The following is a 26,030-nucleotide window of genomic DNA, read 5'->3' as shown; positions in this document are numbered from 1 at the left end:
TTCGGGGTGAGAAGGGTGGAATATAAATACTGCAAATAAATAAATAAATAATATTGGAAATAAATAAATAAATAAATAAGAGAGACTGCTTCTGAAACATGGCCATACAGCCCGGAAAACACACAACTCCTCTGTGAGTCCGGCTATGAAAGCCTTCAACAAGATGCCCAATGGTTGCTGTGTGTTTTCCGGGAGGTATGTCCATGTTCCAGAATCATTCTTTCCTGACGTTCTCTGAGGATGCCTGCCATAGAGGTGGGCGAAACGTCAGGAGAGAATGCTTTTGGAACATGGCCATATAGCCCGGAAAGCACACAACAATCCTGTGATTCCGGCTATGAAAGCCTTCAACAACACAATGTGCCCAATGGTTGCTGTGTGTTTTCCGGGAGGTATGTCCATGTTCCAGAAGCATTCTCTCCTGACATTCTCTGAGGATGCCTGCCATAGAGGTGGGCGAAACGTCAGGAGAGAATGCTTCTGGAACATGGCCATACAGCTCGGAAAACACACAACAACCCTGTGAGTCCGGTCATGAAAGCCTTCAACAGCACAATGTGCGTAACATTTACTTCCTTCAAAAAGCAGCTAACTGGGACCAGTTGGGTTTTTTCTTCCCAAGGCGCGCTTCAGGTTCACGGCAGCTTTGATTGGTGGTATCACCCACCCGCTAAAAAAACTACATCTCCCAAAATCCTTTGAGGGGAGGAGAGCGCTCCGGAGCCGGCTCCAGATTGGAGGGCCGATACCTGCTGGCCTTGCGGAGGGTCCGCGGCCGTTTGACAGCCTCCCCCTCCTCGCTGCACCGTCCTTTGGGGCGGCTTTGGCGTCTCCCCTCCCGCCTGCCAACCCTGCCTGCCTTCTTCCTCCTCCGGAGCGCTTCCTCTCGCCTCGGCAGCCCTTTGGGGACTCTCGCTCCGTGTCGCCGCGCCTGAGAAGAAGAAGAAGAGGAGGAGCCGGTGCCACCCTGGCTCTCCTGCCGGGGCTTTGAAACCGGGGGCCGGGCGAGAAGAAGGGGAGGAGGAGGCGGAGCCAGCAGGAGGGACCCGCCACTGCCGCATCCTTCGTCCAGCTTCCCTCTGCTTGCCTGCCTTTGCGCGCAATTTGCCGGCTGCTCTCCTTTCTCCAGAAGCCGAGGGGAAAGGGACCTTCGGGGCGCCGGCCTCTCTCTTTCTCTCTCTTTCTCTCTTTCCTCCCCCGCCTTTCGCTGGGAGGGAAGAGGACGCCTTCTTCTCCGGAGAGGGAGGCGAAGCCCGCCGCGCCGAGACGAGAAAGGCGGCCCCAGACAAAGGAGCGAGCAGCAGGGAAAGAGCCAGGCAAGGAAGCGAGCGAGCGAGGGAGGGAGGCAGACAAGAGGCGGAGGTGAGTGGAGAGCCTGCTTGTCCCCTGCGGAGGCCAGGTATGGGGAAGGGCGCTCTAGGGAAGCCTCCAGGCCATGGAGGGGAGTGGGCCTGGTCTTCTCAAGAAACAACCGGGGGCCTGGCAGTGGGGAGAAGCCCTAAGCAGAGCCTTCTTTCTTTCTTTCTTTCCCTCCGGTTTGGGATACACAGGCAGCGAGGGTGGCCGCCTCTGCCATTCAGAGGAGCATGTCGGGCTTTCTATGTGTGTTGTAGTGTATGTACCCTGTTTCCCCTAAAATAAGACATCCCCAGAAAATAAGACCTAGTAGAGGTTTTGCTGAATCTTATATATATAAAAGGGTAATGAAATTTCGGCCTAGGACAAAACAACAAAACTACACATCCCAGAAACACTAAACTTGGCAGCACAACCCCTCATCCATGCCTCTGCGTTCATACAACAAAAAGAAAAGAATAATAAAGTCCTAACTAGAGGGAGAGCAATAATTGTTTTTATCCAATTGCAGCCAGTTAGAAGGCTAAGCCCCGTCAGGGGAAAACCTTTACCCTTTACCTTAACTACCACCAATTCCTCAAAACTTTATTTCCCATACCACCATACTTTGCCACAGCAACGCGTGGCCGGGCACAGCTAATTGCTAAATATAAGGCCTCCCCTGAAAGTAAGACCTAGCAAAGTTTTTGTTTGGAAGCATGCCCGCCGAAGAGAATACCAGAGCATTTAGGATTGGTAAATTCTTGATAGGATTCACAGTTTGTCTGGTTATGCTGGTTTGTGATGACAACTACTATACAGTATATATAAAATGTTCATTTTTTGTTCAATAATAAATGTGAATTCTTCTTCATGGAAAAATAAGACATCCCCTGAAAATAAGACCTAGTGCATCTTTGGGAGCAAAAATTAATATAAGACACTGTCTTATTTTTGGGGAAACACGGTATGTGTGTGTAGACATATACACATGCAGTGTGTGTCTCTACTCCATAGCGCTGGAGAAGTGCTTGGCTGGGAAACTAGAGGAGCCCAGGCAGCCGCAAAGTAGGGAAGTATTAGGAATGGGGAGAAGCCTTGTTATTATTATTACTATTATTATTAATAGGGTTGTTGTGCGTTTTCCGGGCTTTATGACTATGTTCCAGAAGCATTCTCTCCTGACGTTTTGCCCACATCTATGGCAGGCATCCTCAGAGGCTGTGAGGTATATTGGAAAAACTAAGCAAGGAAGTGTGTTGTTGAAGAGTTTCATGGCCAGGATCACAGGGTTGTTGTATGTTTTCCGGGCTGTATGGCCATGTTCCAGAAGCATTCTCTCCTGATGTTTTGCCCACATCTATGGCAGGCATCCTCAGAGGTTGTGAGGTTTAGGTATATTAGAAAACACACAACAGCCCTGTGATTCCAGCCATGAAAGCCTTCAACATCATCATCATCATCATCATCATCATCATCATACCGCAAAAGGCCATCCTACTGGAATCAGCGCGCATCATCCGAAAATACGTCACACAGTCCTAGACACTTGGGAAGTGTTCGACTTGTGATTTTGTGATACGAAATCCAGCATACCTATCTTGTTTGCTGTGTCATACAATAATAATAATAATAATAATAGTAATTTATTTATATACCACCCTGTCTCCTCAAGGGACTCAGGGCAGTTTCCAACTTAACAGAAAACCATACAACCACTAAACATAGTACAATAATGAATTTAAGTACACAAGACATATAAATCAATCAGTTAACACAGACTTAAGAACTAATGACAGAACACTCCATCAACAAACCAAGATACAGTGACCAGGGTTCAACATTGGGGTGGCCAACTATAAGGTGCTAGGAAGGTCAAGTGCAACAGTATAGCATGGGGCCAGGAAGTGGGTAAAGTGCTGAGTGGGATCATAGTTTGAGTTGGAATCTCTGCCTCTCTCCCTCTCTTAGTTTTTCTTTCTCTCTCTGATCCCCCCTCCCCGTGCATCTATACCAGGCGTGGACAACATTTGGCCTTCCAGGTGCTTTGGACTTCAACTCCCACAATTCCTAACAGCCTACCGGCAGTTAGGAATTGTGGGAGTTGAAGTCCAAAACACCTGGAGGGCCAAAGGTTGCCCATACCTGATCTATATTATACTATACAGTTTGACAGCACTTGAACTGCCCTGGCTCAATGCTAAGGAACATGAAAGGCACTGCAGGCTAACTCAATCAGAGAAGTCAACCATGGCTGAACCAACCTGGACATAGCATATTATTTGAGAACACAGAAGTGCTGGACCACTCTAACAACCACTATGTCAGATTGCAGGAAAGCCATTGAAAGCCACAAGCATGTGGACGCTTTCAACAGAAAGGAGGAAACCATGAAAATGAACAAAATCTGGCTACCATTATTTAAAAAAACTCTAAAATCAGGACAATATATAAATTACAACACTCTGGAAACAGGGGAATTCGAAACTGGAAAACAGTCAGGGTCAACTAACACCTCCACCTGCCAACAGAGGGTTCCACCAGGCAGGAATCAGCCAGGCTTTGAAGCTGCAAGGCTTTTCAGTGCTAATCAAGGTGATTAATTACAGCATTCACACTTGCCTCAAACAGACAAGAGTTCTTTCTCCCACTCTGGACCTCCACAGACATATAAACCTCATTTGCTTAGTTTCCAACAAAACTCACAACTTCCAAGGATTCCTGCCATAGATGTGGGCGAAATGTCAGGAGAGAATACTTCTGGAACATGGCCATACAGCCCGGGAAACTCACAGTAACCCAACGGGAAGAAGCCTTGTTTGAGTTGGAATCTTTTTCTCTCTCCCTCTCTTAGTTTCTCTTTCTCTCTCTGACTCCCTCCCTCCCCCTCTGGGTGCATCTACTGTAGAAATAATGCAGTTTGACACCACTTGAACTGCCCTGGCTCAATGCTATGGAATTATGGTTTCTGTTTTACAAGGTCTGTAGCCTTTTTTTTTTTTTTTTTTTTTGGCTAAATTGTACTGGGGCCTCCCATGATTCCATGGCACTTGAGCCAACAATGTCATGCAGTGGCTAAAAAAGCCAATGGGATTTTGGTCTGCATTAATAGGAGTAGTGTCTAGATCCAGGGAAGTCATGCGATCCCTCTATTCTGCCTTGGTCAGACCACACCCGGAATACTGTGTCCAATTCAGGGCACCACAGTTTAAGGGAGACGATGACAAGCTGGAATGTGTCCAGAGGAGGGCGGCTAAAATGATCAAGGGTCTGGAGAACAAGCCCTATGAGGAGCGACTTAAAGAGCTGGGCATGTTTAGCCTGCAGACTAGAAGGCTGAGAAGAGACATGATGGCCATGTGGAAATATGCGAGGGGAAGTCATAGGAAGGAGGGAGAAAGCTTGTTTTCTGCTGCCCTGGAGACTAGGATGCGGAACAGTGGCTTCAAACTACAGGAAAGGAGATTCCACCTGAATATTAGGAAGAACTTCCTCACTGTGAGAGCTGTTCAGCAGTGGAACATTCTCCCCTGGACTGTAGTGGAGGCTCCTTCTTTGGAGGCTTTTAAGCAGAGGCTAGATGGCCATCTGTCGGAGGGGATTTGAATGTGGTTTTCCTGCTTCTTGGCAGGGGGTTGGACAGGATGGCCCACGAGGTCTTTTCCAACTTTATGATTCTATGACAGTTCAGTAGTGTCCAACTGCATCTCTTTTACAGTGTAGACACATTCTAAGTCTCTCTCTGTTTCAATCCTGTTGTCAAGAGCAGCAGCAGGGATGGTCTCTCAGTTCTGGGATATCCTTTGCTTGAAAATATTTTATTAAAAGCATTCTTTTAAAAAATAAAGCCTTGATGTTGCCATTTTATGTAAGGGACACCATTTTGCTGCACTGTTGTTGATGATGAGACTTGAGCATCCACACATTTTGGTATCCACAGAGTATCCTGGAACCACCCCACCCTCGTGGATACCGAGGGTCCACCTCAGTAAAAGGTGTTCCTCTGACATCTTCTGCAGAATGCCAGAGCCCATTGAATGGTTCTTGCCCTGTGCAGACACTGATGAAATGAAGCAAATATTACAGTTGGGTTTATTTTAATCTGCAAAGCTCATGATTTGTTAAGTAACAAGGAGAGTGCCTTCCTCCCCCATACACACCTTTACTCATTTGTCTTCTGCCCAAATAGCCTGCATTAGATTTGTGCACTGGATTTTTCTTATTACCAAAGCAGGAGGAGGGGCGAGGCAGCCTTGCATTTTTATTTTCTCTCCTCCCTTTTATTTGGAGTGGCTCAAGACCCCAGATTTGCTCAGTGATATCCTTTGAGTGTATTGATGCTCTTTAAAAGAATTACTGCCAGGTAAAAGGATCAAAATCTTTTGGGTCAGGGGTTCTTGGGCTTATTTGGAAAGGGGGTGTATCAAAAGGCTGTAAATCATTTAAATGGTGCTGGATGTGCTCAGAAGGAGAAGGGGGGGGGGTGGATAGGTATATTAGGAAGTGCCTTGAACAGGTTGTTCAGTTTTAATGTTTTCCTGGGCTCAAGGACAAATGTACTTTTGGTTTGTGTGTGTTTTCCTTGAGAGAGAGGGTGTGGTAATAATGGCTCTGTAATGCAGTACTGCTAACAGTACATGCGCTTCTGCCAGTGCATGGCTAGAAAAAATAATCCACTCCTTCCTTCTCTCTCCAGCAGAGAAATTGGGGAAACATCTTCAGCTTAGAGCTTGTAGCTTTCATTCCCAACATAGTATGCTTCTCAGGCAGTAATTTAAAAGGGGGGGGGGGGAATGCCAGCCAAATCTGTATTATACCTCCTTGTGAAAACAAATTGATGAGTTAAAATATGATTACAGTATAGTATTTCATATATGCTTTGCATTCAATTACTAAACACAGTTAATATTTTGGGTTTGATTTTAAGTCGTCTGCCATACTTTGTACAACCCTGTTTTGTGCATGTTTATTTGGGTGTAAACCCCCACTTCATTAAAAATGTACTTTAAATTGAATCTTAATGAGAATACTCTTGTAATTGTGGGTTTTGCCCAAGCTGTTGATGTCTCACAGGTGCAAAATGTATAGCATCTACCTGCAAGTAGCCATTTCATTGTAAATTACAGGGTGAGGCATGGTTTGAAGTGAGTATTATTTAAAGCTGGATGCATGTGTTTCCTTAAAATAATGTTTGTTTTAAGTGAGATTTACAGGACAATCTTCAGATAAAATGAACACATTACTCTGATATGAAACTGTAAATTATAACTGAGATGGTGCTATGATAGATACTTACAAATAACTATTCATATTACAATGAAGCATTTTTCATAAAGAATCTGCATAGGTCGGAGTACGTTTATTACATTTAAAGGCTTATAGAAGAAATAACCTGAAATGGTTCTTTTTTGGTGATACATATATACAGTATATATGGTTCCATGTCAGTTTATGACAAAACAGTATATTTGAACATTAACATGGCTACACAGAGCCCCCACTTGTGTCGGTAGGACTGCTGACTAAAAGGTTGGTAGTTCGAATCCAGGGAGTGGGGTGAGCTCCTGTCTGTCAGCTCCAGCTTCCCATACAAGGACACGAGAGAAGCCTAACACAGGATGGTAAACCATCTGGGTGTCCGCTGGGCAATGTCCTTGCAGGCGTCCAATTCTCTCACACCAGAAGCGACTTGCAGTTTCTCAAGTCACTCCTGACATAGAAAAAAAAAAACCATGGCTACACAATGATGCATTGTTTTGTCCATTTGTTATTAATAGGGACACTACTACTTCTATCAGTTTCTGGCAATTTATTGGGGGCGGGAGAACAAGATAGTGGTATAGGTATTATGAAAGACATATGGATCTTCACAAAAATAAAACATGAGAATCGGGTCACACTCTGTGGTAGCTCATTAGATTACAATAGTGTTAACATTGATTTTACATTGTAGCATTAGCTCTTCAGGTAAAGTCAAGTAGATCTATATAAGAAAAATATGTGTGGAAGGGAGGCTAGCTACGTTCTCAAAGGATGACACTAATTTGGTGTTTGGTATGTATTCATAGTGTGGTGTCATGTTTTAAATGCTGGACTAAGGCTTGGAAAGACCATGCTTCAAATACCTGCTTAGGTATCTATAGGCAAGTCATTTCCTCTCAGACTTAGAGGAAAGCAATGGCAAACATCTTTTTAAATAAACCCTGCCATAAGTGAGCCAGAAAACACATAACAACAACAAATAGATGTACTCATCCATTTGGTCACATGGAGACCATGTCTTTGGCTTGCCATATTGGTGAGTCATTTCCCACTATGGCCTCAGTTCACCTTTCTACTCATGCTTTGTATGAAACTGCTGACTGCTGCATCTGTTGCTGGAATGGATGAAGTACCAAGTGAAGGGCCTCAGAAATTAGAAGGCTGCACTGCTACCATTTGCTTCAGTAGCTCAGCTGGCAAAATGAAGAGCAGTCATGGTTAGCTCTTCTGATTTGATTTCACTTCAAATGATAAAATGTTTTGTCCTTCAGTTTTTACACCTGAGCTATCTCATTTCTGCCTAGAACTTAGCTGCCACCAAAACCATTCATTCATTTAGGAGTGTGTTTTATATGAGCCATAGGTGGTCCTTAGAAGACCCTCTTCTGCAGGCTCTTTTTTCTACATTCTAGTCCTAAAACTCTTCTGCCCTTCTCTTTACTTATGCCTTGCACACTTCCAGCACTGCCACAGCCCTCAAGTGTCTAAAGATCTGGTGCTGCATTAACCATTTCTGCATCACCCCCTTCCGGATCCTTAGGCCTTAAACTCCTCCCTCCCAAGAATGTCAAATTCCTCTCACATCGGGTTGCTGTGAGTTTTCTGGGCTGTATGGCCATGTTCTAGAAGCATTCTCTCCTGACATTTCGCCATGATATATGGCAGGCATCCTCAGAGGTTGTGAGTTTTTCTGGAAACTAGGCAGGTGGAGTTTATATATCTGTAGAATGTCCAGGATGGTAGAAGTAACTCTTGTCTGTTTGAGGCAAGTGTAAATGTTGCAATTGAACACCTTGATCAGCATTGAATAGCCTTGCAGCTTTAAACCTTGGCTGCTTCCTGAATCCTTTGTTGGGAGGTGATTAGCTGACCCTGATTGTTTTCTTTCTGGAATTCCTCTGTTTTTGAGTGTTGTTCTTTATTTAATCTCTTTATTTACTATTTAATCTCTTTATTTACTGTTCTTTGGGGGCAAAGAAAATGTCCCCTCACATCTTCTTTGCCCCGCAAAATATAAACATTTGATAAAAGGCCCTATCAGAGTATGCAGTTGTAATGCTGTTGTTCCATTTTAAGTGCTATGACAATATTGTATGGATTTCTGGGATTTTCAATTTAGGTAGGGGCATTTAGAAATTTTTAGACAGGGGATCTTGGCTCTTAGTAAACTAAAACCCCAGGATTTCATGGGACGAAGCTATGGCAGTTAAAGTGAAATAATAGTGTTATAACAGTGAGAAGTGATAACACTAAAATGTTTTATTTTGCTTAGTCAGACTAAGTTCAACTGTACTAAGTTAAGACTATTTCCTAAGAAATTGTGTGTATTAGATTTTAGCTTTGCAGTTCTTTGGTAATTACTAATCTTTGCCAATTTCCTCACTGGTTAATTGTTTGAATTGCAATTTCTGGTTCCACAAATTGCTGTATTTGTTCTGTATTGTAGTTTTAATTGTTGCTTTGAAGTCCAAGATCGGTTGTCCCACACAAATTAGGCAAAGAAACATACTGGTTATCATTATAATTACAATTTTTAGGGCCTAAAGGCACCAGATCCTGTCTGATTATGAAAGTTAAACAGGCTTAGCCCTGGTTGCTGCTTGGACGGTAGACCACAAATGAATAACAGGTGCTGTAGGCTATATTTCAGAGGAAGAGACTGGCAAAACTACCTCAGTCTATTCTTTTCCTATGAAAACGCTATGGAATTAATGGGGGTTGTCATACATTGATTAACAACTTGAAGGCATATACATCCTTCCTGTTGTCTTATGCAATGTCTGTGGAATGCAGCAATTGCTTCTATAATTTTCAATCTTTGAAGTTAGTAAAGTATAGCCCATTCCTATTATAATGTATAGAAAGAGAAATTTGGGACATACAGGCAATGATTTAATCTGGGGGGAAATACAGAAGCAAGTAGTTATTGTGGGATGGAAATTGCTGTGCTCTTGAAATAATAAGTGTGAACAGTGCCTCTGAAATCTTGGTGCATTTCTAAGGAACAGCTTTGTCAGCTTTGTAAGGTTTTAGTTACAACCAATGTTGGCATTCCTTTATGGCCAGAAAAATAAAAAATCCAGTCATATGCCAAGAAAACCCAAAATACTCCGAAATAAGACAGTTTATGCCATTTTACACAGTTGCTCACTCAGTGTGATCTGTTTTCACCATGATATGTAATCTGGAATTCAATTTATTATTGCAGGGATTTGCTTGAACAAATGATGTATTTGGCTTAAGAAGTCTAGTCTTGTAATGATTAGAACTTCCTTTTTGGTTTCTGAAAGCTTCCTGTGTAGTCATTGAATCTTTCACAGAAAATATCTACAGTTCTAAGGGCTAGAAACATAGGGTATATGATGGACAATATTTATGTATTTGTAAGCTCATTAGGAGCCCCCGGTGGCGAAGTGTGTTAAAGCACTGAGCTGCTGAACTTACAGACCGAAAGGTCGCAGGTTCAAATTCCGGGAGCGGAGTGAGCGTCCACTGTTAGCTCCAGCTTCTGCCAACCTAGTAGTTCCGAAACATGCCAATGTGAGTAGATCACTAGGTACCGCTCTGGCGGGAAGGTAACGGTGCTCCATGCAGTCATGCCGGCCACATGACCTTGGAGGTGTCTACGGACAACGCCGTCTCTTCGGCTTAGAAATGGAGATGAGCACCAACCCCCAGAGTCAGACATGACTGGACTTAACATCAGGGGAAACCTTTACCTTTAAGCTCAAGTGGAACCTTATTCTGACAAGTAGAACAGGGAACCAGCATGAGTCAGTGGTTACAGTCTGAAGGTGAGACTTGAGAGATTTATTTATTCGTCTATAGAGATCAATAGAACTGAATGGATGACTTTGGGTAAGTCAGTATTTCAGCCTTTCCTATCGCACAGGGTTCTTGTAAGGATAAAGAAGAGAGGACAAGTCTGGAGCTCATAGGAAGGAAGGTGTTATATAAGTGCAACAAATATAAAACTTCACTCTGAAAGAAAGAGAACAAGGGTTTTGAAGTGGCCTTATTTCTGGGAAAAAATGAAACAAACAAGCAGATCAAGCAACTTTACTTTGGTTCTAACTTGGCTCATGAGTAATTTCATAGCAATGCCCCACGGCAAGAGAAAACAGTCTGTCTAGTGGCATTTCAGTAAGTCTGACCCCCACGTTGCTTGTTGCTTGTCAGAGCTCTGCTTCACTTGAACTGTCATTATGTGAGTAAAGGCTGCTATGTTTTGTCATGGAAGAAAGACAGCAGGGGCTTTTTGAACTTTTTGCCATGGTATTTTTTGTATATGACACGAAAAAAATTAAATTGGTCTTAGCAGGGTGGAGAAAGGCAAGTTAAGTAACAGATGAAAGAACAGAAACAGTGTTTAAAAATTAATCTTTTGGAATCACTTTTAAGTTGCATCACTTGCTGCCATAGACTTTTAAAAGATTAATGGTTTGGTAGTAAAGTGTTGGGAGAAAGACAATATTATGCGACAGTGTTACAGTGAGTACAACTATGTAGCATTTTCAGGAGCAAAGGCCCTATTAGGTCCTGTAAGCATGTAATGGAAAATGGATTCTGGAGCTAAATCAATTAACCGAAGCCTTCTAAATGTACAATTAATTGCGATAGAGGTTATCCCTCTTGCTGATAACATCTGCTTTCATTTTAAAGATGTTTGTCCTACACTTCTCCTTTTAATTCTTGCCTGTTTTGGTTTCTTAGAATTCAAAGTCAAGGATGAATTAATTATTTGGAAACTGGATCAATAATGTGGCATCCTCACTACTCTATTAAGCTTATTTGTATTAGAATTTTAAATGAGATTTAGAGTGACATTAAGTAGTTATGGTATTTTTTTCTTTAGAAATATTAAAGCATCAGAAGTTGAAACAAACCTTGAAAGTGATGCATTCTTCATAAAAAGCAAAAAATTAATAATGTTGCACTTAGTGTATAAATGTGGCCTAGATCTATCTTTGGTTGCTTGGTGAAAGTTACCTGCTCTTCTTGTGCACTTTATTTGAAGATAAACTTGGGGTCACTTACCTTGCAAGGGTGTCCTATCATAAATCAATAGATTACCAGAATTAGTTCTAAACATATACAAAGATTGTATATTAGGAAGAACTTCCTCACTGTGAGAGCTGTTTGGCAGAGGAACGCTCTGCCCCTGGGTGTGGTGGAGGCTCCTTCCTTGGAGGCATTTAAGCAGAGGCTAGATAGCCATCTGTCGGGGGTGCTTTGAATGAGATTTTCCTGCTGCTTGCAGGGGTTTGGACTGGAAGGCCTGTGAGGTCTCTTCCAACTCTACAATTCTGTAATTCTATGGTTAGCAACACTCAAAAGAATTTGGTAGAGAGAGGTCTACACATAAGGTCTTAACTATTCAGATAGGGCTAATTAATTTATGAAATCATACAGAATGGTGAAATGTAAGGTACTAGTCATTTCCTGGCATTTTTCTTTGTGGTTCAGTGCTCCAGGCAGCTCTGCGTGGAAACTATCAAACGTTTGACCTGGCTTTGGGGTCATGATAATTATACAAAACAGTCTGGAAAAAGCAATTGATACTGGAGGTTTAGAATGCATTGATTGCTTTTGATAGATTTTTATCATCTTGGCTAAAATGTAAATATGCTTATGGATAGTGTAGCACATCATATTTACATAATTTATGTACAGTGTCTGTTATATTTAGTGTGGTGGAATGGACGTTATGTATTACAGCACTGGTATTGTTAGAGAACTTGCTTCATTAACTAGATTTATATCAGTCTCCCTCTTAGTTACATCTATTGGTTTACCTTTCAGAAAGAGCATTGACTACTAATCATGACAGCTGTATATTACCTCCAGCATCCAAGACACTGCTGCTCTCCATGTCATTCACTGGGGAGCATGATAAGCTGCTATTGCATAGCCTATTTATGGTCCTTCCATACATATCTGGTTGGCCGCTGGTTGGAAGAGAATCCTGGAAATGTGATCCAGGATAGCTCCTTTTGAGTTTTTTTTATATAGTATGATCTTTTTACCTTATGACCCTAATACCTGTGAAACGATTTATTTATTTATTACAGTATTTCTACCCTGCCCTTCTTACCCAATAAGGGGACTGAGGGCGACATAGTTTCTAGGCATTTCCAGGTCCTCCAGTGTAATTCTGCTTGGGCTGGAATGCCTTCATTTCAATTGGGTTTGTTATTACTCATGGTTTGCATATCCATGCAGAGTTCTGGACTGTATCCCCCACTGATTGGGTGAATGGGTCATATGGTATATTTCAATCTTTATCTTATTCATGCGTCTAGTGAAATGACTTGTTTACCTGCCAGTACTTGATCCATACTTTAACTAGATATCCTTTAAAGTGTCCTGAACAATTGACAGACGGACCAACAGACAGACAAGATATTCCAAATGATTGGTAATTTGCTGCTGCAGGTTAATGTGGCTATTTGGGGGAAGGGGGCTTTAACCTCAAGATGGTCTGTTTTCCTTGTCCTAAATATTATCCATATCTTCATAGTAGATTACTTGTAGTAGTACTTTAAGACACAAGTAGGGATAAAATATTTAATTCTCTGCATTTATTTTAGGACAGAACAATGAGCTGCTTGTTTTCTCTGTGTATAAAACAGACAGCAAGCCATTTGTTCGCTGAATAACTCGAGGTCACATGTGGCTTCTAAACATACTGAAAGTACTATAAGATTGTGATTTTTAAAATACAATTTTTGCTTGAGGAGGAATTTCTCTCCCTTGATTTTCCCCCATCCAATTTTAGTTTTTGTGGCAAAATCTTCAGGAGATCAGGTATGTGTATGGTGGGGAGGGAGATGTCATCATATTTTATTGCATACATCCAGAATACAAGTTTATGCCATTGCCATCCACATGTTTGTGGATATACACAGTCATCTTTCACAAATGAAATACAATATAGTTTATAGAAACTCCTTCTGTTAGACAAAACCGATGTGTATCTGCTGTGATCCTTTATAAACTGAGCAGAATATGCTTTTCCTAGTTTTTACCCAAACAACTAGTTTGGTTATGAGAATATCGAATCATTAAAACTTTACTTTTGCAGAGCGTTGTACTTCTTCCTCTTTCAAAAATTAAATTATGTAAAGTGACTTTCTGGCAAAACTTTCCCCATCTGCTGTAAATCTCATCTTGGTTCTATAAAAGATGTAGTTAATCAGCATCCAACATAAGGTGCACTTCAGCAAATCATTTAAATAATAATAGTTTTCTACACTAGATAGGCCTCTGTCTTAATATGAACAGAGATTTGGAAAGTAGATTTAAAAATGATACCAACCTTCTTTCCCCCCTAATCTTCATGGGTTTCCCTTCTAGTATCAATATATAACTGATCAACTGACATTTCCCTTCTAATACCAATATATGACTGAGAAAATTCAAGCAAATAGGAAGCAAAATGAAGCAATGTTTTATACACATTTTTACCTGTACGTTTTCTCAAAACAGATGTGCACAAAAATCTTGAGACTGCTTGGTTTGTCATATTCTTAAAAAAGAAAATTCTGTAATGTTCAGTTTGTATTATCCAAGATGAGAGAGAGTCCAGTTTTCAATTACCTGAATGGAACTTGGCAGAGTGTTGTTTGTTAAGCACTTTTATTAAGCAATGTATTTTCCTTTCACCCTTTTCTGCCAATTTCTGATGCCAGAAGAACTTTGCTATAACAGCTATTTTATATGACCATGTAGAGGATATAGCAAACGTAGTAGTTGGAATTTCCCACCTGCTTCCTTGCTTTATGCTTGGCAATGCATTAATATTGCACTCTATTCAAAATTCTGCTCACGATCTTTCCCCATATTGAGTTTTCATACTGTGGCACAAAACTACTGTAGAAGTGATTTGCATTGTGTTGATATTTTGTTATATATGACTTAATAATTACTTTGCAGTATGCGAGCCATTACAGTGTTATCATTTACAGTAGGGGTCCTCAAACGTTTTAAGCCAAGGGCTGGTTCATGGTCCCTCAGACTATTAAGGGGGTGGACTATGGGTTTTTTTAAATAAATAAAATGAACAAATTCCCATGCACATTTAACATATCTTATTTGTAGTGCAAAACCATAACAGAACAATATAACATTTAAAATCAGGAACAATTTTAGTCAACATATCCTTGCCAGTATTTCAATGGGAAGTGTAGGCCTGATTTTGGCGGATGAGATAGTCAAGTTAATTAGGATTGTTGTTGTTGTGTGCCTTCAAATAATTTCAGACTTAGGGTGGCCTTAAGTCTAAAGTTTAAGGCGGGGCTGAGTAAATGACTTTAGAGGGCTGCAACTGGCCTTTGTTTGGAGACTCCTGAGTTTGAGTAGTACTATCAATCTGGGGGATGAAGTTCTCATCCCCACTCAGCCATAGAAACCTATTGGGTGACCTTGGGCAAATCGCACTCTTCTAACCTCCAAGGAAATCTGCCATGAAAACCCTGTAAAAACCCAGCACTCTCTGGATACTTAGTAGAAGAGCAGGAGAACAGGATAAGTACTAATAATTATGCTAGTTAATTTTATTGTTTTTAACCATCATTACATAGTCAGCCTTAACCTGATCAGAGTGATCTGTTGAAAGATATGCGGATACTTTTCTGTTTAGTACATTCTCTGGGATTACTTGATAGTCAGATAGGAAATTTAAATATATTTTGTTTCAATCATTAAATGATTTAACTGCATGTAAATTTCATAATCTCAAACATTGTTTTGCAACTTTTGAAATAGAGGCCTTTGTATAGAGAAAGCCGCACCTATTCCTCCAAAAGTAGTGTTGATAGTAAAAGGGTACTTAAAATACGTACTTGCATGTTCTAACTCTGTACTGGGTCTCTCAAAAAAATAAGAAAAATATGTTTTAATGTAGCTATTAAGGTGATGTGCATCTGGTTTAATTGTATCTTACCTGGGATTCATTCACTGTATCTGCCATATTTCAGCTTGCTCTTGGATTCCAAAATAAAACTCAATGTGTGGATGCAATTTAATCCATGCAAAGAAATGTAGAATAGGTAGAAATCAGGTGAAGTGCAGATATATCATGAGAAGTGATGTTAGAAAATTTGGGATCTCCGTTTCATCAAGATGTATCATTATATTGATGTTATTAAATAGATAATTTATTTGAAGAGATTACAAGAGTGATTTGGTAGAGGTGGATTGCAGTTTACAGGATTGTGGTGAATGTAGGCTGAATATTCATGCTATCTGTTACTGGTGGTTATTGGGTGACAAAAGAATAATGTGGTGGTGAGGAGACATACAAATCTAGAACCATGGAGAAGGTTTTTGGGGGTTTTTTAAAGTTGCGTGGTAAGAAAATAGTAAGATAGTCAAGTCGAGATACAGCTTCAAGCCATTTGTTTCATAATATTAGGCTGAGCAAATGTTGCTGAAAATGACTTCTAGTAGATAAGTAACCATTATAACAAAAACAACATAAATTTATTGTAGAATCAAATACAAACATGCCCCCCAGTGAGCATAACTGCAACAGTGAGATTTGTCGTCCAATGCACCTGGAAGGAGTCTTGCAAGGAAGGTTTTTCTGTGAAGACTGAGATATATCTGTGATATCTGAGATTCCTTGACTGGACAATAACGTCATTCCTGCCATTGCGAATGTTAAACTAAAATCACAGTAACCTTTCCTTTCCCCGTTTTTATCATTTTCATATGATTATTGGTGAAAAATATAATTCACCACATCTATCTGCTTTGGACATTCTCTTTTACAAAAAAAATACACAGCCAATTATCTAAGGTTCTGGGTTTTTTTCTTCCCAAAGAATTAATTTGATTGTAGCTGTTCATGGACATATTTTTCTCATGCTAGGAAAGCTGTTCTTAGAGGTGGTGATCTGTTTGAGCAATTGATGTTTGTTCAAGTTTCTCATTTGTTACATGCTGCAAAATTCACTTGTTGAGTGATGAGACTGCTCAGCTAACATTTGAAATGTTTGCCAAAATTTCTTTTAAAAACATTTAAAATTTAGAAGCTTTTGTACTTACAGCTTGAAATAATATGACTCCCTGCAAAGTCAGGAACTTTGCGTAGAATTTATAGGAACTCGTGTTACCCTTTTCTGGTGTGAACATGTGAAAAATATATGATAGCACTTTAGCGAAGATTGTTACTTTGTCCAGCAATACATAGATTTTTAAAGTGATAGGAGCATATGGTAGAACATCAAAATAATGAGGCCTTTTCCTATGAGCCCTGATGGAACTGCCTGTTACGACTCAATTATTATAAGAAGCAGTCAAATGTCTTTTGTCTTGTGCACACCTCAGGATCTGTGGGTGAAGATACAATCCAAAATGCCCTACAGTGTGACAAGGAATGTAGATTAAAATCTCACATCACAAACAATTGAACGTAAATTGAGATCTCTTCCTCAGAATCTTAATTAACATTGGAAAGGATTTTAAGTTCACCTCTCAAGTTGCACAACTAGATTCCTTGTTCTCAAACAACTGTATTCCTTGTTCAGTCCTTGATGCAATTCACTTAATTTTTTATTATGCTCAAAATGTGCTGTTAATGTTCTCTGCAGAAGTGTACATTAGAAATTAAGAGGTTAAGTACCTAAGGCAGTGGTTCTCAACCTGGGGTCCCCAGATGTTTTTGGCCTTCAACTCCCAGAAATCCTAACAGCTGGTAAACTGCCTGGGATTTCTGGGAGTTGTAGGCCAAAAACATCTGGGAACCCCAGGCTGAGATCCACTGACCTAAGAAGTGTGGAGCTCCCTTTTCCCCAGTAAAAATTGAGTTGTCATATCCTCTGTTGTTTTGGTTGAATTGTTGAAGACATACATTCGGATTCCTTTTTGTTTCTGAATGTCGGTGCCAAAGTCACTAGTTTGTCACAGGACTCAGTCCCATTCGTAATAGTTTGAGGAGACTCTGTATTATTCCAAGTTCCTTTTTCCAGTTCTGTAAAACGCTTTCGGCTATAGCAACATGCTGCTAATTATTGCATCTTTTAAAGGGAAACTACAACATTCCACCTCATTACTGTCATCTTTTTTGAGAGGCAAAGAGATCTCTGCAAAAAAGAATGAAATATTCTAAAATATCTTTTACGCTCTTCTGACCTACGCAATGGTTCAGAGACTGAAAAGGTAGGGAGATCTCTTTTAATATCAGAGCCTAGAACTTGCTCAGTGGCACAGTTGAATTTGCGATGCTTGTGCATATGCTATAAGTGAGTGCCTCATGCTTCACACCATATTGCTTTGAGTAAAACATTGTGAGTAAACTGTTAAGAATACAATTTCCTAAGTCTACGGTTACAGGCAGAACAGCAGTTTTGAGAGCTTTATTCTTAAATATGACTCTTCTGATACTACTGGTAGTATTGCTTCTGAAAGTAATACATTTCAGAGTTTGAATTACTGACCAAAAGGTGTTCTAGAAAAGAATAAGAACGTCTATCTGAAATGCCAGTTTTATTGTAGTGTGGGAAGAAGTGTTAGGTTTCAAGAAGGAATACATGAATTAAATAACAAAAAATGTAATTTTGTATCACACATTACCTACACACTGCACCTCAATGTGGCCTACAGATTGTTCAAACCAATGCAAATTAAAATGCATACAAAACCATCAGTAAGAAACTATGCAAGTTAGAATATGCAGAATTTAGAAATCCATTGAAATCAAATGTTAAAATCAACCAAGCAGCATACCATTAATCACATGGTGGCCAATTTCTATAAAAGCCCTGCCAGTATTGGAAAGTTTCCATAGTATATACAGGATGATTCCAGTGTGGGAACAACTATGAAGAAGGAATAGATGAGTTGGAAAGCATACAAAACAAAGATTTCCTGAAGGTTCCCCCAAATGTCAGATTTATCTGTAGAAACTTCATGTCATCTTAACTGTGTGTTTAAATTCAGAACTTGAAAATGTTACTTTTTATTGCAGCTTCCAAAAAACCTGCAGTAAGCATAACTAATGGGGAGGCATGCTATTCTGGAGATTCTTAAGAGTTGCAGTCCAGAGAAATTTGGCCAGTTTTGATCAGAACGAGGTGGAGGCAGGTTTTTCCTTATTGTTTTAGTCTGTAATAGTGGTTAATAATTTTCCCCACTGAAGCCTCAGTGGGGAGGTGGTAGAAATACATCTCACAGCAATTTTAGTTGTTACACCTCTACAGGGTTAACTTAAGCTGAGAAATCATTAGTAACCACATCCTGTGTTTTTATGTCTGTGCAGTTATCAGACCATTACAAAACAAAACATTTAACAACTGCTACCACATATTAGGAGAGGCCCTAAATACTGTAAAAGCACCATATTTCATCTCATATTGGAAGCTAAGCAGGGTCATCATTAGTTAATACTTGAAGGAGGATGAATAACAGGTGTTGCCAGTTGTATTTCAGACAAATGAACTGACAAAAGCACATCTGGCTGTTCCTTGCCTAAGAAAACCCTATGAAATTCATCAGGTTGCCACAAGTTGACAAGACTACCTGAAACACAGACACACAATCTTCAGCGGATGATCGTACCAGACCTTCTACCTACTCTGAACATCATGGATATGGTTTTAGCTCCCATTAGAACTGTCAGTGTGGTAGTATCGTAGATTCAGGAAGTAGTCATCCAAAAAGTTAAATTTTACAAGCTCTGAAACTTGTAAATGGTTTCTGTATAGGGATTCCTCTATATTATCTCCCATCCCCTAAACAGTCCATTCAGAAAACTTTATCTCTAAGGATGACCTAATCTTTATCAAAAAAAATAATGGCTCGCCTTCTCAAAGCTCATATAAAGGCTAACTGATGATAAACATAAATCCTTTTGAAGATATTTTTAACAATACTTCAAAACATTTTATGTGCCACTTTTGTCATTCTTCTAGTTTACCTCTACATAAAGGGGACCCAAGGGATAAACACTGGTAGTGGCTGTTGCAATAGTGAAAACATGAAGTAGCTCCAAGCTATTTAAATTTTCACGAGTCCATGCCAGGGTCCCAGGTCACTCAGTGAGCTTTGTGGTTAGTCAGTATCCTTAATTTAAAAATGTGACACTATTTGCTACTATTCTACATTGACTTCATGGATACAGAAAGACAACACTGCACAATTATCTGATGTGCTGCAGAGGAATGCCAGCTAATCTTATTTCTAAGACACACTGAAGTTGATGCACCTTTGATCCTATATTCAAAGAGAGAGAGAGAAGGGAACAGAAAATCCATGCATTCTAATGCCCAGGATTGGATTAAAAGAAGGCAGTTAAAATAATCTAGCTTGAGTGAATTTTAGCCACTTTATCTTAATCCTGATATGGTTAGAGTGGCAGAGGAGTAAATTTACAACTGCAATGATAGGGCAAGAGGCAGGAAGTATTTGCTCTGATGTTGAGTCAGACATGCATAAAGTGACAACAGGAGAGAGAACTGTTCTCTGATTCTCCCAAGAGAAGAGTAGACTTCATATTGGTGTCTAACAAATGGAATTCATTCATTCATTCATTTATTATATATTTACCAAAGCGGTTTACACACGGCACCTATACAATGCCTTAAAACATAAACTTAAAATAAAATTGGATTAAAATTAGTACATACAAATAGCCTAATTAAAATACATTCCAATGTTCAAACACGTCATCCAGGATCAAAATGTAGGTGGTTTCGTAGTCAGATTTCCCGTTAAAGTTATTGCACTGTGCTATTTTTCAAAGGCCAGCTCCCAAAGCCAGGTTTTTGCTCGCTTTCTAAAGGCTAGGACGGAGGGGGCTGATCTAATATCACTAGGGAGGGAGTTCCACAGCCAAGGGGGCACCACTGAGAAGGCCCTGTATCTCGTCCCCACCAATCGCGCTTGCGAAGAAGGTGGTACCAAGAGCAGGGCCTTCCCAGACGATCTTAAATGCCGAGGTGGTTCAAATGGGATTTCATCCTTAATACCAGTTCTGAACTCTGCCTAGGAGCCAAAATGACTAACCTGAGACTGTCATTCTTTGTTCATATCATGAGAAGGCATGACACCTAGAAAAGACAATAATCCTTCATAAGGTAGAAGGCAGAAGTAAAAAAGGAAGACTATAGAATCAATATAGATAGGCAAGCCATAGCCTTGAGTCTGCAAAATGTTAGATCTATCTATAGATTTTTCATATGTAGATTTGACTTGTCTTATTGTGTAACATGCACTTTCTGTGGTGTTTACAATAGACAGAATCCCCTTTTCAAATTAGCATAGCATGCAAGACCTGCAACATGGGCAAATTTAGGCCTAGCGCTGGCAAAAGCAAATAGCAGGCAGCATTCAGTTTTTTATTTTGTTTTTTTATTTTAAATTATTTTAGTTAGTAAGGAGTTTGTGAAACAACCTCTTGAACACAACAGTAATCATTTGAATAAATTGTTGCTGGATATTTAATAGCTGTGACTAATCCATTAACTATTGAGACTCAATAACGATTAGAAAATATTCACTTTGCATCCCTAATCGGAACTGAACCACCACCAATACAGAATTATATAGTCTGCTTATGTTCCTTGCCAGTGGTGTTCTCATGAATCACCCTAGTACTATAAATAGAATTCCACAACACTTTTGAACTACAAGTTTATGCAAAATTCAGTAACATGATTGCTATAATGCTGTTAGCCACCTGGAATATCTTGATGGCTTAGAGAGCAGTTTGGGCTCACAGTTGGCTGAAGTGGGAGATAATAGAATGAATGCATGCACACAGTCTTGAGTATGCATGCTCATAAACACCATGTGTGGCTTTTGCCACTTATGAGGTTGAGCCAAGAACATTGGTTTTTATCCCTGTACTGTTTCCTGCCAAGTGACTGAGACAGAATTTGTTTGCTTCCTCCAGCCCCCTCTCTTGGTATTCAAAAGGAAGCTATTTGGCTGTGCTGAGAGCTTTTGGAAAATATATATTTCAAAATAGATTTGGACTCATGTCAGCCATGTGTTTTATGTGCAACAGGTAGCAATGATCTGATGAAGCCATGTTTTGCTCAATTTTTGGTTGTTATTGTTAGGTTCATGCTTATAATTCAGTTAGTTGTTGGCTTTGCTATTTAGCACCTTGAAGAGAGGTCTTTTGGAATGCAATCTATATAGTTATTGATAATAACAGCATGTATAATAACATGCACATAACCTGATAATGAAAGTTTCTATTTTCTCTATAGGGAATAAGGCATATCTTTGAGTAAGTTATACCAGTGCTGTAAGCTATATTTCAGAGGAAGGATCTGGTGAAACCCCCTTCTGATTATTCCTTGCCTAAGAAAACCCTATGAAGTTCATGAAATCTCCATAAAATGATCAACTTTATGGCATCCCTCCCCACTCCCACCATCAACTGCAATAAAGGTTGAGATTTCCAACTTGTCTCAGTATAAATGCTGGAAAATTGACAGTAATAAAACAGCATTTCTCTTTTGGTACATACCCCCTATTCATTCATTTATTAAATGTATTTCCTGCAATCCTCCCAAGTGGGCTTCAAGGCAGCTCACTCCATGATTTAAAACAAAGTGCATCAATTAATGAAGTAGATGTGCTCTTGGGTTTTACCACTTTAACAGAAATGTTGGTATGTAAAATAACACAGAAAGAATAGAGGTAGTTTCCTACACCTCAAAAAAAAAAAGCACAGTTCAGAATGTTTCAGCAGACTTTTTGTTCAAAGCCAATATTATGCTTTAAGCTGAGACAAGCTTTGGATACATAAGCAAAAACATCCTGAATCTTCTATAAACCACTTCAAAGATTTTTATTTCAACAGCCTCCATTTTTCTTAAGATTTCCATTTTGGTGGTGTAACTCACAGATCTCTGCTTTTTCAACATGCCAGAATAGCTGGTGAAACAGGCTGCTTGGCTTTTTCTTTTTCTTTTGCCCTTCATACATGTCAAGTAAGTGATTCTGGAGAGAACTGTTCACCTTGCGAAAGATTTCTACGACCTGAAGAGAAACCAGAATTAACCTTGCCTGTTGCACATAAGCTCACCCACTTACATAGCAACTTCTAGGATAGAATCTTCTTCTATGAATTGAACTGCTTTGCAGAATCATAGAATCATAGAGTTGGAAGAGACTTCATGGACCATCCAGTCCAACCCCCTGCAAGAAGCAGGAAAATCTCATTCAAAGCACCCCCGACAGATGGCCATCCAGTCTCTAAGAAGCTTTGTTAACTGAGACATACCTGGGCATAATTAGAAATTAGTTAAAGCTACCATATAAAAACCTTGCAAGTTCAAAGCAATCCAAATCATCATCGTCATCGTCATCAGCATAATCATACTTTATTTCCAGACCAGCCTCTCTCCCCATAGGGACTCAGGGCAGTTTACATACATATAAAAAGGCAAACATTCAATAATTAATTAAATCACACAATATCAAAAGATATTATAATTATCTAATTAAATCATACAATATCAAAAGATGAAAGATGATCATTAACAGACTTATTACAATACAATAATTCAGATTAAAATACAGATAAAATTTGTATCTCTTAATACAAATACTAAGAAAAACATACCAATAAAACATGATTGTACAAAAATGTATACCCTGAACAATTAAAACAATCAAACTGTAGAATGTGCCAAGCATTAGTTGTAATTCAAAGAAGACCATAGCAGCGTAAAAGGCATTAAAATGATGTTGAGAACAATAAAAATGCAGTGCTTGGACCTTCTTGAAGACCTTTCCCTATATCCATCAATTCCTTGTTCAAATGAAAAAGTCTTTACTTGCTGATTAAAAATGATTTCATAGCCTAGGAGCAGGTGCTTCCTGTATCTCCATCAAATATGCCCGTAAAGGGCTAACAGAAACCATCTTCTGAGGGTCAGGCAAGTTCATATGAAGATATACGGTCTCTCAGAAAGTCTAAATGAATGTGAAGATTGTTGTAGACCAAGCAGTCCATTGCTTTCTCCTCTTAAACTGTAGCAGTGAGGAGGAACATTTCCTATAAAGAACTCCATTGTGAAATGCGTATGCATACTTAACACATTGCAGTCTATGCAAATTATATCAGAACTTCCCCCCAAGATTTGTATTTCAAACCCCTAAGAACTATGCCTGGCAGAATTTTTCCTTTGAAGATGTCTTTGTGAGCAATTGGTGATTTTATTATGATACCCTTTGAGTAACAGTTATCTTTGAACAATTGCAAACTGAATCTAATTGGGTGTGAAGACTGTTTTGATTTCTCCCCTGCTTTGTTCGCAAGGGGGAAAGTAGCTATGAATAGAATTGTCTCTGAACAGTTGCTTCTTGTTGCTTCTATATGCAGATTAGCCTGAGAGACATTTTTAGATGTTGCAGACCTCACCCCCAAAAGGAAACCTTTCTAAAATGAGCACATTTTTCCTGCCCAGCCAGAACATGGGTAGGAAACTTTTGTCCTCAGGTGTTGTAGGACTACAGCTCCATCAGCCATTGCCAACATATTTGATGGTGAGAATGACGAAAGTTGCAGTTCAGAACCAAGAGCCATATTTTCCCCAGGCTGAAGCATTTCCCCCATCTTTTAGTTTTGAAGGTTCCAAGGATTACACTTTTTTGGTGTCAGGTTCAGTAATGCATTGCTGCTTAAAACACTATATAAGTTTTTCCCGCCATGGTTGCTTTGCATTTGCATTCTGTATTAAATAATGAGTTTGAAATAACTGAAATGTCTCATTATCTGGTGCAAATATTGACTTCAGTTTCAGATTCTCTCGTAGGAAATCTTTGTGTACACATGCTTATCTTTTCTGGGTTGCTTTCTGCCTGTAAATAGGTGACAGTGACACTTACCACTTCAGTTTATATCTTTGTTTCCTGAAATCTATATCTATATCCATAATAAAAGTGAAAACCTGTATGTGTGTATGTGGCATGGGTGTCCGCTCACACAGACAGTCTCCGGCCTCCACAAACAGGCTATAGTTTCCAGCCACCAAGTCACTCCCTTCCACTGACATTGCGGTTACAGCGAGTGCCATGAACATGTATCCCAACCCCTGCCAATGTCCTTCCCAAATGCTACAGCCCACCACCCAAGGAATGCTTTAATTTGGGAACCATTTCATCCTAGGTTCTGCATTTTCCTCCAACACAGGCAGGCATCCCAGGGTTCTCCTTGGTGTGAAATTTGCATGACCCCGCCTACTGCCCTTCCCTTTCAAAGCTGTCTGCATCACAAACAGAGCTGAACTGAGCAGCAACTATATTTCCTGGAGGAGTTTCAAGATTGACTCCACATGGTGGAAGTTGTAGTTCCTCCTGCATCAAGTCAGAGCACTGTGACTCCTACTGGGGAATTTAGTGGAGTTGTAGTTCACCTATACCCAGAACGCTATGAACCCAAGCAATGATTTGTCTGGACCAAACTTGCCATGCATACCTGATATGCCCAGATTTGAATACTGGTAGGTTTTGAGGGGAATTGGCCTGGATATTTGGGAGTAGTAGGTACTGGGACTTATAGTTCACCTGCAATTGTACCCCACCAATGATGGACCAGGACCAAACTTGGCACACACAGCCCCCCATAACCAATAGAACATATGGGACAAGTTTGGGGGAAAGGGAGTTATAGTTCACCTGCATCCAGAGAAACAGTGACCCCCATCGACAATGGACCAGGACGAAAATTCGCACAGGGAAGCCTCATGACCAACTGAACATACTGCAGGTGTTTGTGGGAATGGGCCTTGATTTTGGGAGTTGTAGTTCACCGTTATCCAAAGACCACTGAACCCAGCCAACCCACACTTGGCACACAGACTCCACATAGCCTACTGTGGATACTGACAGATGTTTCGGGATAATTGCCCCGGGAATCTGGGAGTTGTAGTAGTTCACCCCCATCCAGAGAGCACTGCAGCCAGGCAATGACCAGCCACCGACAAATCTGGACCACACTTGGTACACAAACCCAAAATGGCCAACTTTGAATACTGGCAGGGTTTAGGGAGGATTGATCCACAATTCTGGGAATTGCAGTTCACCCACTCCAAACTGAGAATACATAACATTCAAAGACAAATAATGCCTTTTCAAATAACCCGGGCACTTCCGGGTCCCCAAGCTAGTACAATGTAATAAAAGATGCAGTCTGTAAAATAACTGAAGAAAGATATTTCCCTTGCAGTTCCTATTTTTCCTTGGCTTACTAGAAACATACTAGTGAGATCTTGGGAAAAGTTTGCTCATGCATGCACTTCTCTCACAGTCATTTCTGGGGTTGCTGTCATTATTATGTTTCTTATGTTTATTTATACCCCGCTTTCTCTCTCCACAAAGGAGAATCAAAGCAGCTTCAGTTAAAAGCATTTCAATAAAATTTAAAATCTAAAAATATACAAATACTAAAACTGAATTAAATATAAATAATA

General features: G+C 40.0%; 1 protein-coding gene across 2 annotated transcripts in view; it reads left to right on the top strand.

The window, feature by feature from the left end:
- Positions 1-760: 760 nt before the first annotated feature.
- The window catches only part of cdc42se2 (CDC42 small effector 2), a 94,648-nt gene continuing 69,378 nt past the window's right edge, over positions 761-26,030 (top strand). Inside the window, exon 1 of one of the 2 annotated variants that reach the window (XM_003216411.4) lies at positions 761-1,362. The gene's annotated coding sequence lies outside the window, so the exon portion shown is untranslated. Of the gene's footprint in view, positions 1,400-26,030 lie in introns of both variants that reach the window. The other variant, XM_016990952.2, reaches the window with a different exon arrangement.

This window comes from Anolis carolinensis, chromosome 2, assembly GCF_035594765.1.
Source record: "Anolis carolinensis isolate JA03-04 chromosome 2, rAnoCar3.1.pri, whole genome shotgun sequence".
NCBI lineage: Eukaryota > Metazoa > Chordata > Lepidosauria > Squamata > Dactyloidae > Anolis > Anolis carolinensis.
Note: the sequence above shows the minus strand (reverse complement) of the source record. Positions and strands in the feature narration are given on the sequence as shown.